At 35.8% G+C, this 16,732-nt stretch overlaps 1 pseudogene; it reads left to right on the forward strand.

Moving 5' to 3' along the window:
* The first annotated feature begins 1,814 nt into the window (after window positions 1-1,814).
* Window positions 1,815-15,559, forward strand: LOC136794375 (UDP-glucuronosyltransferase 2A2-like; annotated as a pseudogene).
* The last annotated feature ends 1,173 nt before the right edge of the window (window positions 15,560-16,732 follow it).

Raw genomic sequence — 16,732 nt, forward strand, 5'->3', positions numbered from 1 at the left:
CCAAACATAATTTATTTTTTAATCTTTTCATCATTTTTGAATTTGCAAATTATGAAGCATTTCAGGTATACAGGAAACCAGAGAATAAATGGAACAGACCCCTACACTGATGGCAATGAGATTAAACACTTTAACATCGAAGAATAATTTGAAAACAAAAATAATATATATATATCAGTTACTAATTAATTCTATTACCTCCTATTGTCTTTATTAAATTATATAATTTTGTTATTGTCCTGAAGAGACCACTTAACAGTGGAAAGTTAACTCCTTGAACGCTTGAATTTTTTTTAATTCAGGGTAATTTAGGGCTGCCTACTTGCACTTGATTCTTGGGTATATTTTGATAAGCTTTTAAATGTTATCATAGCTGTTGCTAGTGAGTAATGTCTAATTAATTATTATACTTACAAGGACTTCAATAACTGAACAAATCTCAGTATTTTATAAATAAACTTTCAGTTATCCTTTATATGTTGTTGTGTTTTGTCTCCTTTTCATAAGAAGGTCATGACAGCAACAGATTTCTTTATGAAGCTATTTTAAATTCTCTTCACTAGGTCATTTTAATGGCCATCAAGATTAGTGACACTCTTCTCCTACTGTTTTGTTTCAAAATCTAATTAATTTTAAAATTACTGCCGCTATAACCAAATTGAGGCTAGCTCTTGAAATGACACAAATACAATCATTCTAAAAGCATCACTTCTCTCTCCTCTCTTTCCCTTTCTCTGCCTTCCTGGTCCTTTTGTTCCTTAAGGTCCTGAAATGACACAATTCAAGGGCAAAAGATCATAAAGAGAAAACCCAGCACTTAATTTCCAATCTCAGTTCCTGGTTTCTATCCTTTTAATCACTTTATTTGTTCTTATATTCTCTTTTTAATGGCAGCCTTCAAAGATTTTAACTTTTAAAATAGCACCAGTGTATAGTTGCCCTTGTTCAGTTTGGCATTCACTAAGAACCTCAACTAACAGATATCATTACATCCATGTCTAGCCAGTAATTCTGTAGCTAACCCACTGATATACTGGTCAATCTTTAGGCAAATTTATTAAACTGCTAACATTACTAAACTCTTTCTCTGAACCAAGTAGTCTGCAAAGCAGCTTTGCAGATATTATTGCTAATTTACAACGTAATATAACAAATTAACATCATCTGTCATTTACACATGAGAAAACTAAGGCTGAGAGGGTCTAGGTAATTCATCAGGGTCACAAATCTTGTTAAAGGTCAGTTTTTGAATCCAGGGCTGTTGAACTCTAGAGTTCACCTAATTTAAGCTACTAAACAGCTCTGAGTAAAAAGCGTATGGTTTCTCAGGGTGCTGGTCGCTATCTCCTTGATTGTGTATAAAGATATCATAGGGAAGAAAATAAAAATTTTCCTGTAACAAGGAGACAGTGTTCAATTTGCTTTACCGGAGAAGAAAACAGTCCTCTATCAAATGTGTAGTAATTTACTCTATTACCCAATTAATCTAAAACCTGTTGAAGTGTTTGAGCAAACCTCCTCCAAGGGAAGCTTGTTTTTAATATTTTCCTAAATATGAGCCATAGGGAAATGATAATAATGCTGGTCACTGGGCATTGCCAAAGTTCCTGAAACTTAACAAAGATGAGACATGCCATTGTCAAAAGCCAGAAATGAGTGAAATAGTGTTATGATTATCGTCCCAATTATACTACTCTGTCAAATATGCTTCTGGATATGCAATTCAACATGAGTTTCATTATCCATGAAATGGAGTAAATCACTTCTGCTAAGCAAGATTATGAAAAGGATTGAGTCAGACAATGCATGTAGAAATGCCTTATAATAAAGATATCCAGCTTGAAAATTCTGCAAGTTTTGGCAAAGTGACTTTAGCAGTGAGAAGTATTATTTTTCATTTAACCTAATTTGGGGAAAGATATACTAAATTGAAGGTACATTTTATAAATTATGGTTATTTTCACAGAGAACACAGATATCAGGCTTATAACCTGCCTGCTTCTTTGTCTTTAAAATAGAGCCAGAATTCATTTATTTTGTTGGACTAATCATATTAATATATTCAAGAATTTGAGTAATATTGTTTTCCTTTTAATCTATAGATCAATTGACTTATGAATGAGTGTAGCCATGTAGCCATTGCATTAAATATTATTTTGTTTGAAAACATAATCTACCTAAATATACTTTGAAAGTTTCTTTTCGTCTTAAAAGATCTGTAGAAGGATGGTTTCCATAATGGATATCACCATGCCTAAGAAGTTTTCCCATCTTCTGATTTTGTTGTTGTTTGTTGTTGTTAAAGTGCTTCCGGGGAGTAAAAATCTCTAGAAATGGAAGTGGCTGTGATGGAGTGGGTGTGACAGCTCCCCCAGGAGATTTTTTTTTTTTTTTTTTTAAGATTTTGGGGGCAGGAGTTTATTAATTTTTTTTTTTTTTTCTGTGTTGGGTCTTCGTTTCTGTGTGAGGGCTTTCTCTAGTTGTGGCAAGCAGGGGCCACTCTTCATCGCTGGCGCGGGCCTCTCAGTATCACAGCCTCTCTCGTTGCGGAGCACAGGCTCCAGACGCACAGGCTCAGTAGTTGTGGCTCACAGGCCTAGTTGCTCTATGGCAGGGCTCGAACCCATGCCCCCTGCATTAGCAGGCAGATTCTCAACCGCTGCGCCACCATCTTCTGATTTTTAATTTGACTCTGATTGAAATTGTTCTAAGTGGGAATGTGCTAATTTAGCCAATGGATGGTAGCCATTGGTTAAACATTAAGACCATTTTAGAAGAGTTGAATCAAAGAAATCACAATGTGACTGTATAGGCTTCATCAGCAACTATATTTGTTAACTCCAGTGATGATTCTCTTGTGAATTTTGAGGTGATATCTGTTTCCTACAAGAAAAGCAACATCGACTCCTAATTGAACATCTGATAATGCTGTGGATAGATCACAGACCGACTCCTCTCACGCTCTGGACTTTCTACAAAGAACTAGGAAAAGTCCTACATACTTTTTTTCGAATTAATATACAAATCTGTGATGGAGTATTAAAGAACCCCAAGTTACTGGCAAGACTTCAGAAAGGAGGCTTTGATGTGCTGCTAGCCGACCCAGTAACAGTCTACAGAGACTTGGTATCTCTGAAATAAGGAATTCCATTTATTTACACGTTGAGGTTCTCTCCAGCCTCAGCAGTGAAGAGACACTGTGGAAAAATCCCAGCACCTGCCTCCTATGTACCTGTAGCACTTTCAGAGCTCACTGACCAGAAGACCTGTGGCGAAAGGGTTAAAAATACCATACCTTATCGGCTGCAAGACTTTATATTTCAGTCCTACTGGGGACAATGGAATTCATATTATAGCAAAATCCTGGGTAAGTCTCTAAAATATTCTCTTACTATTGATTCCAGATATCTTATTTATTCTTATTGTTAATACAGCAGAAGGCTTCCATACCACTGCCTATGCCAAGCTGAAGTAAATACATTTATTGTATCTTTGTACACATCCTTGAACATTATTTCTGGATAAATTCCTAGAAAATGGAGTGGTGGTATTAATACGTATGTTGTTGTTTCAAAGCAAATAATGTGTTTATTTAGGTAATAGCTTTTCAATGTGTAAATCAATCTTCAAATATAAATGAAAATACCTTTATTAGGATAAATGATGACACTTCTAAAAAATACCTTGACACACATTTTGAAGTGATACCTGATTTACTTTCCCTTCTTCATTCTTCATTTTTTTCTTTGTCTGAGGAAGCTTTAAAAAGCCTAGGATTAGGCACTGGAAACTTGAATTTATACTCTTCTCTGCCTCTCACTATCTCTCCCTCCTTAGGTTCCCCTGGGTGCTTGCACCAGCAGTGCCTCCAACTTAATTGCTCAGGGACCTTTGGCAAACCTCAAGGTTCCTTGTCTCACAGATTCCTTTATGAGCATCAGACAAAATGAAACAAACTGTCAAGGCCAGTTCTGGTTCATTGTATATATTATTTCTTTTTCTCATCTTCATGAGTCTTCCTTTCTTTATTTTTCTGTTTTCTTTTCTAAGTAATGCTTTTTTCTCTAGATCTATTAGTAGCAGCGGGGATACTAATTAACAGCAAAAATTAATAGTTGTTGCTACCTATGGTACTTTCTTACAAAAGTAATATGCAAAATACTATTCTTTTACTCACCCTTTGGCCTTCCTCTGTCCCTCCCTTTATTTCTTTTCTTCCTTCTTCTGTCTCTCCCTACCTTCCTTCACTTATTTTACTTTCTTCCTTCTCTCTTCCTTCCTTCCCTCCTCTTTCCCTCCCTCCTTCCTTCCTCCCTTCCATCCATCTCACTTTCTTTGTGTAGAAAAGTTACCAAATACCAGCCCAGTACCTACCTCTTTTCTAGGTACTGGGAATACAACAGTTAGCAAAACAGATCAAAATCTCTACCCTTATGGAGCTCACACTAGTAAAAGGAGACCGTCAAGAGATATGGGAACATATGTATATGTATATGTATAACTGATTCACTTTGTTGTAAAGCAGAAACTAACACACCATTGTAAAGCAATTATACTCCAATAAAGATGTTAAAAAAAAAGGAGACAGTCAACAAATAAAATGAATCTATAAAATATACAGGGTGTTAGACTGTGATATATTCTATGTAGTAAAACATGAAGACTAGACAGTTCTGCAAGTAGTGTTATACTTTTAAATAGGGTGGCAAAGGAAGGTCTGAAATGAAAAGATGACATTCAGACAAAGACCTCAGAGTAGTGAGAGAGAACCAGTAAGATCCCTGGAGGAAAAGCATTTCAGGCATAGGTAAAAACAAGTGCAAAAACCCATGGCAGGCCATAGATGCAGGACTTACATAAGATTTACAATAAAGATTTAATGTAACTTGACATTAAATCTTACCTTTCACAAGTAGAATCTGTAAAATTTTTCTCTTTCCTTGACTTTGGAATACTCTTTATCCTGTTTTCCATCACTTTTAAACTTCTTTGTGGAATTAGTCTAGAGGAAAGATATTGAACATATCACACACATATAAATAAAACATAAGCAAGGTAATTAAATTTTGCATATACTTTTGTAGATATGGTAGAATTTTGAAAGTAAAATTCTGTGTTTTTATATCTTTTATAATGTAACATAACTATATTTTCTTTTTTTCTGGGTTCCAAATTTCATATGCTTCAAAAACATATTTTGCTTTAAATTTAGGTGTTATTCACATGATTATTTCCCAAGACATTTGAAATGTGTGCTATAATAGTTATCACTGCACATATATGTATCACATACCAACTACTGTGGGTTTTGAATAAGGTAACTGTCTATAAATAGGGAGATGTAAAAAGTAAAATGGTGAAGGGCCTTGCAAAGCACAGGAGATTCTGAGTTCAAGTTCCATTTGCTAAATGTGTGATCTCAGGCAGGTAAACTCGAGTCACAGCACATCCTTCTATTTAAAATGGGGAAATTATTTCACAGTACTCTTTAGGATGATCATATGACACTTTTGGATGGAAATGTTATGTCAGTTATGAAGGATTATACTTATGCTGAATATTATTTACACCAAACTACACAAGAACTCTGTAATGACAATGCCCTAATTATACTATCATGGGGCTATGTATGTAGAAAGTAGTCAGTAAATATTTGTAGAAGATAAACGGCCTCTGGGATATACTAAATCTCCCTTCTCAAAGGAAACCATGACAAATTATATAACGTGTGAAAAAGCCTTTGTGAAACAGAACGTTCCCAACTTCTCATTTGCACAGTATACTAATCTAGCTTCAGAAATCCCACATATTAAGAAATTAAATATTTTATTTACTTAAATCCTTACACTCCTCATGTTACTAAATGTAGTTGAACAACAGATAACTACCTTGAATATTTTATTTCAAATCAAGCTATATTTCCAAGAAGAACTGGTAAAATCTAATTTGTCTTTTTTGTTTGTTTGTTTTGTTTTGCGGTACGCGGGCCTCTCACTGTTGTGGCCTCTCCCATTGCGGAGCACAGGCTCCGGACGCGCAGGCTCAGCGGCCATGGCTCATGGGCCTAGCTGCTCCGTGGCATGTGGGATCTTCCCGGACCTGGGCACGAACCCGTGTCCCCTGCATCGGCAGGCGGACTCTCAACCACTGCGCCACCAGGGAAGCCCTGAGGAGTGAATCTGTTAATAAATCTTGCCCTGGCTAATTGTTCCTCAAGGCATCTTCAAATTGCACTGAGCCTGATCTCTCCCCCAACCTCAGAGAGATTTGCTGTACGTATAGCACATAGGTAGTTCTCATGTGGGAAGGATTTGAGACTAGCCTTTGCTACAGCTATAGGAAGGCCAAGGACTTGAATGTTGTAATGAAAATAGTTAAATGGGTAAAGAAACTGAGTAGTCCTATTTTGCCTGTGTCTTTGGGTTTCCTGATCTGTCTCCATTTTTCCCAGCACACTGCAGACAGGAGAGAGGAAATCCCAGTACTAGTCTATATAACACTCAACCAGTGTAGCCTGCTTTTACCTCTTAAGTACCACGTGGGTTCCATGTTGGTCCCTCTTTCCCTGCTGCTAAATTTTAGATGGATTCCCTAGAACTAACCCTACCTTTTCCCAGACCATTAAAATAAATAAATTAATTAAATAAATAAGCCTCATAACATTTCCCATCTACCCCACTTGACTGAAACTGGGCTAGGTTACTCACTACATTTTTTACATTTGATTTCTGGCTCCCTTTCTGGGCCCAATATTTTTTTGTTTGTTTGTTTTTCTGTAATTCACTCCCATTCTAATCCTCATTGCCAACATCTCATCCTTTCCCTGAAAAACGTGGACCTCTGTTAATCTGCTCTCACATAGGCTTTTAATTCCTTCTCACATATGGTTTTCCTGTGGCCAGCGTTGTGAGATTTTTAAAATTCTCTGTAACCTTTTTTTGGACGTAAAACATAAATCATAAATTGTACAGCTCATTGCAGTTTCACTTTCCAGGAAATAGTGATTCAATATGTTTATAGATGATACCCCATTTAAAGTTGTAAAACACTGGCTGTATTCTCTGTGCTGTACAATATATGCTTATTGCTTATTTATTTTACCTGTAGTAGTTTGTATCTCTTAATCCCACTTCCCCCTCCCCACTGGTAACCACTGGTTTGTTCTCTATATCTGTGAGTCTGTTTCTGTTTTGTTATGTACACTCGTTTGTTTTATTTCTTAGATTCCAAATATAAGTGATAACTTAGATCATTTGTCTTTCTCTGTCCAACTTATTTTTACTAAGCATAATACCCTCTAAGTCCATCCACATTGTTGCAAATAGCAGATTTCACTCTTTTTTATGGCTGAGCAATATTCCATTGTGTGTATGTATGTGTGTGTGTGTATATATATATATATATATATATATATATATATATATATATACACATCACATCTTCTTCATCCATTCTTCTGTTGGTGAACACTTAGATTACTTCCATAACTTGACTATTGTAAATAATGCTGCTATGAACATTGGGGTGCATATATCTTTTTGAATTAGTGGTTTTGTTTTCTTTGGACTTCCATTTTTCTTCTTTGAGCTTTTTAATACACCCTATGATCATTTTAACTGAAAAAGTAACATCATTACATTGTCACTCATGTTCAACTTGTGATCCATCAAGCATCTCTGGTCTAGTTTTCTATTCAGTGATTTGGCAGCTAATGCCCTTCCTAGATGTACCAAGTGTACATCTAAATGTGAGTGGACTAGAATACCTAGAGAAGGTGTAACCAAGGGAACAGCAGAGGTGATGCTTGTAATCCCAGCAACTCAGCCCCAGAGAACATGGTTACAGCAGGGAAGGCAGTGCACACGACTCAGGCCTGCTGGCTGCAATGGTGCTCACAGCCACAGGTAACCGGGCAGCAGTGGGAGCAGTGCCTAGGACTCTGTCCCTCTAACCATGGAGACAGCCACAATTCCAGGCCCTTGCCCCTGCCTCCAGTGGTAGTGCCTGTGAACCTAATAACCCCAAACACAGCAGAGGAACCTGTGACCCCCACTTCCCTCCATCTTCCCCCACCCCCTGTGGAGAACAAGCCCGTGCGTGACTCAGGAGATGGCAGACAGAGCAGGAGCATCCACTCTCCTGGAGCCTCAGGCAGCAATGCCAGTGACATCAGCAGCAGCAAGGCACCAAGGACTTCAAAGTAGTGACAATGCCAGCACTAGGCAACACCCATGACAGAGTTAGCAGAGGGTGGAAAGTGCCTACTCTCAAATATAACCAGTCAGTGCAGGTAAGAGAAACGAAAAACCTTTGCTATAGTGCCACGTACTGGAAAACAATAGAAAGACGTTCACTACTTCGAATGTGCCATCAGAGGAGCAACTCATCAAGCTCCATGAAGATCCACAGTAACATTGTACCACAAAAAGAAAATGACAGTTGTCCAGAAACCAATCTTAAAATCGCTGAATATCACAATCTGATAGAGAATTCAAAATAGCTATCATGAAGAAACCCCAGCAAGCTACAAGAGAACTCCAAAAGTCAATTCAAAGAGATCAGGAATAAAATTAATGAATTAATTAACAGAAAGAATAATTTACCAAGGAGATTTAAACTCTTAAAAGAATCAAACAGAAATTCTGGAGCTGAAGAACTCAATACACTGGAGGTACCACACTCCCTGATTTCAAACTATACAAAGCTATACTAATCAAGACAGCATGGAATTGACTGAAAAACAGATACCTAAATCAATGGAACAGAATTGAGAGGCCAGAAATAAACCCGCACATATATGGAGAATTAATTTACAACAAAGGACCAAAGAACATACAATTGAGAAAGGATGCTCTCTTCAATAAATGAGTACAGGAAAAACATTTTACACAGAAATTTACATTGCAATATTGAATTACACTTTGTTTTATTGAAGTATCCATAATGTTTTATTATTGTTTTATTATTCTTACTGTTTTTTTAATTCCAAAATTATCAATATTATATGTGTGTGTATATGTTGATATTGATATTGTAGATATTGTTTAAAGTTGAACATATGCATCTATCTATATAAAGTGGTATTATATATTATATAATATTATATATAGTGTATATTATATAGTGTATATTATATAGAGATATCAACTTTTTTCAGTTTATCAAAGCATTTTTATTAAATTTTTTTTTACTTTTAAAAAAATTTATTGAGGTATAGTTAATTTATATTATATAGGTTTCAGGTGTACAACATAGAAATTCACAATTTTTAAAGCTTATACTCAATTTATAGTTATTATAAAATATTAGCTATATTTTCTGTGCTGTACAATATATCCTTGTAGCTTACTTATTTTATACATAGTAGATTGTATCTCTTAATACCCTACCCCTATCTTGCCTCTCCTCCCTTCCCTCTCCCTAAAAAGAATTTTATTTTTAACATTCTGCACTAACTCCCTGAATGAGCATTAATATGGAAGTTGGCTTATCAAATGATGAACTCAATCTTCCCATTCAATGGAGGAACCTCTCATATTTAAACAATAAGTGGACCAGGTTTTTTTGGCCCTGTTAAAGCTAAATGTTATACCTGAAGGACCAGGAGATTGGTAATTCTTTGCATAGAGAGTCAAAGTTGAGCTAATTCTTTTATTTTTTCATAAGATGACATTTATTACTGTCAGTAAAATATAACACTAAAGACACTAAGTACAAAATACGTTAAATATGTCACCTCCCCATCCAATTAAGAGCTGACCCACAAGATCCAAGTGGACGACAGCTCTGAGGAAGCAGAAGATCCATTCATTCTGCAGGAACCAAACTAGACATATCAACTTAAAAACATTACATATGTATAATATATATGTTTGTGTATGCAATATTATACTATGGATATGTTCAAGTTTGTAAAACATTACATATACAGAACATCTCTCTATACATTATATATAATATTAAATATATATATATGTATAAGTTGAAAGTTTGTCTCCCCAGGTGCAGAGCTGTAACTTGGCAGTGGCTATATGTTTCTTTGAATTTCAATATAGACAACTATAGCATTTGAAAGTTATGGCAGTTTTATTTTCTTTTTTTCCCCTAGTGCATCCTTTTTTAAATACAATTTTTAAAAGTTACTTCCCATTTACAGTTATTACAAAATATTGGCTACATTCCCCATGTTGTTATGTGAGTATTAGTATGTGCAAGTATATTTACTAGCTTTGTCTTCTGAATAAGACTAAAACCCCAGTAACACTGAACACACCTAACATATCTTGATTTTTAAGTGCCATTCTCTAATAAAATGAACCAGCATTCATTGAAGAAATGGTTGATTTTAAGGTTGGGGCTGTGAAAATAGTAGAAGATCCTGAAACATTTTGTGGTATCAGAAAGTAAAGAGTGCTTGAAAATGATGGGGTCATATCAAAAGGACATAGGAACTAATATATGAAAAAGTTCCAAAATCTGTGACAATTTGAGCAATAAAATAAATAATGATAATAAATTAAATAGAATCTATAAAAATAAATTTTTGAGTTATAGCAATATAAGTAAATAATTGAATAAGTAGGAAATTCTTTAAATTCAAATTAATAAATATAGAAGGAATAATTGAACTTTTTAATTGACTGGGTTTTTAACATTACATTTACACAACCATAATAAAGTTATCAAAACTAGGAATTCTTATTAAAACATTGTCAATTATCCTGATGATACTCTTTTTTCTTTCCAATATACAATCCAGGTTTCCCCCTTGTGTTTACTTGTCCAGTCTCCCTACTCTTCAATTTGTGACAGTTCCCACAGTCTTTCTTTGCTTTTTCCTTTATGAAGAGTACTGGCTAGTTATTTTTCAGAATATCCCTCAATTTTTTTTCTGGTATTCTCTTGTGATTAGAGTGATATGATGCATTTGGAGTAAGAATACTACCGGAGCAATCTTGTGTCCTTCACAGTGTGACATAGCAGAAATACATCATAGAGATAGGTTATTACTAGTGACTATATATATATATATATATATATATATATATATATATATATATATTTTTTTTTTTTTTTTTTTTTTTTTTTTTTTTTTTTGCGGTACGCGGACCTCTCACTGTTGTGGCCTCTCCCGTTGCGGAGCACAGGCTCCGGACGCGCAGGCTCAGTGGCCATGGCTCACGGGCCTAGCCGCTCCGCGGCATGTGGGATCTTCCCGGACCGGGGCACGAACCCGTGTTCCCTGCATCGGCAGGCGGACTCTCAACCACTGCGCCAGCAGGGAAGCCCCATATTTTGATCACTTAGTTAAGATGGTGTCTGCCAGGATTCTCCCTATTTCACCCTTTGTAATTAATAAGTATCTTGAAGGAAGATACTGTGAGACTATGCAAATCATGCTATTCATATGTTTGCACATATTTTTACAATCCTTTACAGTAAATTTCCAATTAATAGTTACAGAAGGAGTAATGGAAATAGAAAATCACTATTAGGCAAACACATAGTAATAACTACTGCAGGGTATACAGAAATCTCTATACTTAATTTGAAACTTTTTATGTCTAAAATGATTACTTAGTTAAAAATTTAAAGTAATTGGAAGATTTGGTAAAAGGAACATAAATGTAGGGCTTAGTTGTGCAGACTGGTTGCATGAAAAATGCACAAGCTTTAAAGAGTGAAAAAAGACTTTAGAGAGGAGGTACCAAGTAGGCAAAACCACTAACTAGATTCAAGTCTTAAGTCTATTCTCCATGCCTCTTCACCATTCTATCATATTTCCTATTTCATTTTTTAAATTCAGAACTTGATTCTACATAACATCTTCTGATTTCTTTTGGGTCACTGTTCATTTCTACAGTTGCATTTAATCTGCTCTTCAATCAAAATTGACTTTTAAATTTTATTTGTTAAATTCTTAATTTCCTGAAATTCACTTTATTTCTTTAGCAAATTTTCACAAATTTTCTTTTTAATCTCTTGTTCCTTGCCCATATTTTCGGACTTAACTTTCATAGCCTTAAATATATTGTACAAAATAATTTTATTTTTCATTTCAAACAATAATATTTCAAATCATTGTGCTAATATTTCTGGTCTCTGTTGCTTTTTCTGGTTCTCAGTCCTGAAGCCTTGTTTTCTTGTGAAAAGGAGCTGTTTATTTCCCTTGAAATTTTATCTGTGGGAACCTTTGAAGCTGGGGTCAAAATTTCTTCAAAGAGCCTTTTCTAGTTTGAGCTGGAAATCCATACAAAAGCTGACTGTGTTAATTCTAAGGGAAGATTTTTTTCATCCATACAATGCCAAGTCAGAAATAGCAATTTTCCTTGCTGTAAACTTCTGTGTAAAGGAATTATTCATAAAAGTGAGGCCATGTCTTGAGAATCTAACATTATATGAACATAGGCAGGGTGTGGGGTCTTAGGCAAACCTTCAGACTTTCCTTCTCCCTACTCCTGCCCTATACTGTGTATTCTTCAAAGAAATGACAAGCTTGAACATCAGAATTCCTTCTTTGACTTTGTTTAGGGATTCTGCAGCCTTTTTACTTTCTTGCCAAATCAAAAATGAATTTTAATGGGGCAATTTTATATTTTATCTATAATTTTAAATGTTTCAGTTTGACGTAAAAATGCCTATACTTTTAAATGTATGCAAATAAATCCTTCTTCAAAATCTGAGTTCTACATTAGTTTTCTCATATAATAAAAGAACTTAGAAATATTTCTCTACCAAATTACACATGTATGTTGTGGTCAATTTCTGACCTGTATTATATATCTCTGCTCTCTCTTTGACTTTGTTTAAGCTGTTTACAGCATATGAATTTTGTCATAGTGAGTAGATAAATTTATCAGTCTTTTTTTTTCAAATCACTTCTGGGTTACTTATCCTGTATAAAAGGACCTTCCTCGGGCTTCCCTGGTGGTGCAGTGGTTGGGAGCCTGCCTGCTGATGCAGGGGACGCGGGTTTGTGCCCCGGTCCGGGAGCCGCGGAGCAGCTGGGCCCGTGAGCCACGGCCGCCGCTGAGCCTGCGTGTCCAGAGCCTGTGCTCCGCAGCGGGAGAGGCCACAACAGTGAGAGGCCCGCGTACCGAAAAAAAAGACATTACTCCTTTAAGATTATAATGTTATCTCAATTTTTCTTTTCGTGGATTTATGGTTCTGTCCTATCTTCTTGTTTTCTGACTCTTTTTTGGATTCTGCTTTTTACCAATTACTACCAGAACTTAGCCTAACTATGCAACACAGCACAACCTTCAATCCTTGGTCCTGGATTTATCTTGACATCTTCTAAGCAAACGTACTCTGTGTTTTCATTTTAGCAAAACAGATAAGCTCTCAAGGGATTTGAAATTTCAATATATCTCTTTCAAATTATTGAAATCAGTATAATTTTGTAACTGAATATAACCCTTGATATAACTATGCCACACTTCTTAGAACACAGATACATTAATATTATCTTTTACTTCTAAGTGATACTTTTCAACCTGCTAAATAGACTCTTAAAGACTTAGCTAACTCATAATTCCATCATTCCCTTCCTCCACTAAGCAACCTCCTTCATGGGCTTTGCCCTTCCTCAATTCATCTCTACCTTATATGATCCATCTCCCTTATACTTGTAGAATAAGTATTAGTTAACTGGTTAACTTATTTTCTGCAATAATCTGTGAGATCATTTTGAATTAGAACTGTATCTTACTTGTCTCTTTATGCCCTGCGAATAATATAGAATCTGGTATATAATAAGTGCTAAAAATTGCTTGTAGAAGGTATGAAATATCAAGAATTTGGAGAAGAATTGGAATTGGATTGAAATATGGATAGATGATTGGACACAAAATCTGTACTTCTAAATTTTACCCCTCTCTTGGATTCACAGACATGTCCAGTCTTTAACTTACACACTGCAGGTCAAAAATTCTTCTGATAGCTACTCTTCCTTTAGTGTTTCCTGATTTTGCTTGTGTCATTATCACACTCTGGTTGCTCAAAGTATAAACCAAGCACTTCCTTGTTAACTACTGGTCACTTTTCACTTCCCATCAGTCATTAAGACTTTCATTCTATGCTCTCCATTCATAAATCAATATTATATTCTCCCTGATACTCTCATCAAATCTTGCTTTCCTAATATTTAATTTTTAACCACTTACATATTCTTTTTTCTCTATAACTCAAATCCTATTTAAAGGCCAGAATAGTTTTATTAAAAGATATATATGATCACTTTCTGAACCTGATTTGAAAACTTGAGTAGACATATTTTTATGGAGATTAAAACTGAACCCAGAGTATAGCATTCAAGGCTCTCCAAAGTGTCTTATTTTAACTAATATTTTCCTTTTCTGCACAGTTCTTTTGTGATAGCCTCTGCTCCACACATACTGAACTAATAACTGTATACCTAAATGACCATGACTTACATATTCATTTTTTTCTCCTGTTCTTCTATTCACCTTCAGAACCCTTCTCCTGTAAACTTTGCTTCTGGGCTCAGCTGAAATGTCCCCTCCATCTTGAAACTTTGTCTGATTTTCTTCACATTACAGTGACAGCATTTTCTGAGGCCCTGAAACTCTGTACCTTTGAACAGTATTTAGTATATTCCTTCTATATTATGTGATGTATGTGTTTTATCCACATACTAGCATGTGACCAACCTTATGACAAGACCTACATTTTATGTTTCCCCAAATTATCAATCATCAGGTTCCAAAAGATACACCATATTATTTACTAGACTTACTTAAATGGCTTCTTCTATCACATTTTAAAATGGTCATTTAAAAATATCTTTTCGGGCTTCCCTGGTGGCGCAGTGGTTGAGAATCCGCCTGCCGATGCAGGGGACACGGGTTTGTGCCCCGGTCTGGGAAGATCCCACATGCCGCGGAGCAGCTGGGCCCGTGAGCCATGGCCGCTGAGCCTGCGCTTCCGGAGCCTGTGCTCCGCAACGGGAGAGGCCACAACAGTGAGGCCCGCATACCACAAAAAAATAAATAAAAATATCTTTTCTATTTTAACATATTTAAAACAAGCTCCTAGAATGTGGCAATCATTTCCTCCAAAATATATAAATATTTCATATCTCCTCCTGAACAAATTTCATATAGTACTGTGCACAGTTAAACACACTGGCAAAGTTCTCTGCATGTAAGTGCCATTTCCTAACTCTAGAAATTAATTTTTAACTTGATCTATATCTAAATTGCCACTTCATTTCTGTGCCCAGCAAATATTCAACCTTTGTAGAGCAGTGAGTGAGGCAGCTGCTGTCATGGTGTCTGAGAAATGGGTTTCAGCAATTCTACTGCTGCAGCTCAGCTACACTGGCTGTGGATTCTGTGAGAAGGTCCTGGTGTGGCCCTGTGACATGAGTCATTGGCTCAATCTAAAGGTTATTTTGGAGAAACTCACAAAAAGGGGCTACGAAGTAACTGTGTTAGTGTCTCAACAATATCTCATCATTGATCACAACAAGCCTTCCACACTGAACTTTGAGGTGGTCCCTGGCCACAGGACAGAGAGACTGCTGAAAATACACTAAATGACTTTTCAGACATGTCTGTTAACATCATGCCATCATTGTCACCCTAACAATCAGCAAAACAACTGCAAGAATTTTTTCTTCAAATAAGTAGACATTTAACACTTCTGTGTGAGAGTGTTGTCTACAACCAGTCAATCATGAAGAAACTCCAGGAACCCAACTATAATGTCATGATTATAGACCCTGTGATGCCCTGTGGAGAGCTGATTGCTAAGTTTCTGGGAGTCCCTTTTGTGTACACACTAAGGCTCTCCTTGGGTAGCACAATGGAGGAATACTGTGGGAAACTTCCAGCTCCGCCTTCCTATGTGCCTGTTGCCATGGTAGGGCTAACAGACAAAATGACATTTCCAGAAAGGGTAAAAAATTTAATGCTTTCCATTTTCTTTGACTTCTGGCTCCAACAATATGACTGACACTCAGCTTTGGGACCAGTTTTACAGTAAAGTATTAGGTAAGAGACTCTGCTTTTCATTCTAAAGTAGTTATCAGAAGCAGCTAAGGAGGTTTAAGAAAAGTCTAGGAAGATGAAAGGAATATATTTTTTAAACTTTCACTTCCACATAAAATTCCAGAAGTGATAGCAACGAACTGTTATTCAATAAATAATTGGGAAGGGGAGGCAAGAAATATCTTGCTATAGTTACTCTTTCTTCACAGTCATCTATTTTGTAGGATACTTCAATACTTAAAAGATTGTTACCAAAACAAAATGAAATATAAAACATGCTATTAAATGTCAATCCAGTGGAAGATGTATTTTTGTCAGATGCAGGATATCACAAATAAGTCTAGTACACTGAGTTTTCATAAAGGAGGACATTTGACTTCTTATTGGTAAAGAGAGTGTAATGTTTGTTGAAAGAGGAAGATAATCTTCTTGCCTGGTTCCAGTAACAAACTGAAACCTAAGCTATATTAACAATGGGATTAAATTTATTGTTTAACTTACTTTGAATTTTGCTCTACAAATTTTGAAAATCATAGATTATTAGATTTAAAATTTATACCATTCTCCTGTTGGACCAGAGTACCATCTATTCCTATCTCTCTCATAAATTTGGGATGAAACTTCAGTAAGTCCTATGTGAACTGCTTCATCATAGCTGGTCATACTGAAAAGTTTCCTAGTATGTTTTATGTTTCTTAGGGGAGCATAATACAGAAACC

The sequence above is a fragment of the Kogia breviceps genome, chromosome 6 (assembly GCF_026419965.1).
Source record: "Kogia breviceps isolate mKogBre1 chromosome 6, mKogBre1 haplotype 1, whole genome shotgun sequence".
NCBI lineage: Eukaryota > Metazoa > Chordata > Mammalia > Artiodactyla > Physeteridae > Kogia > Kogia breviceps.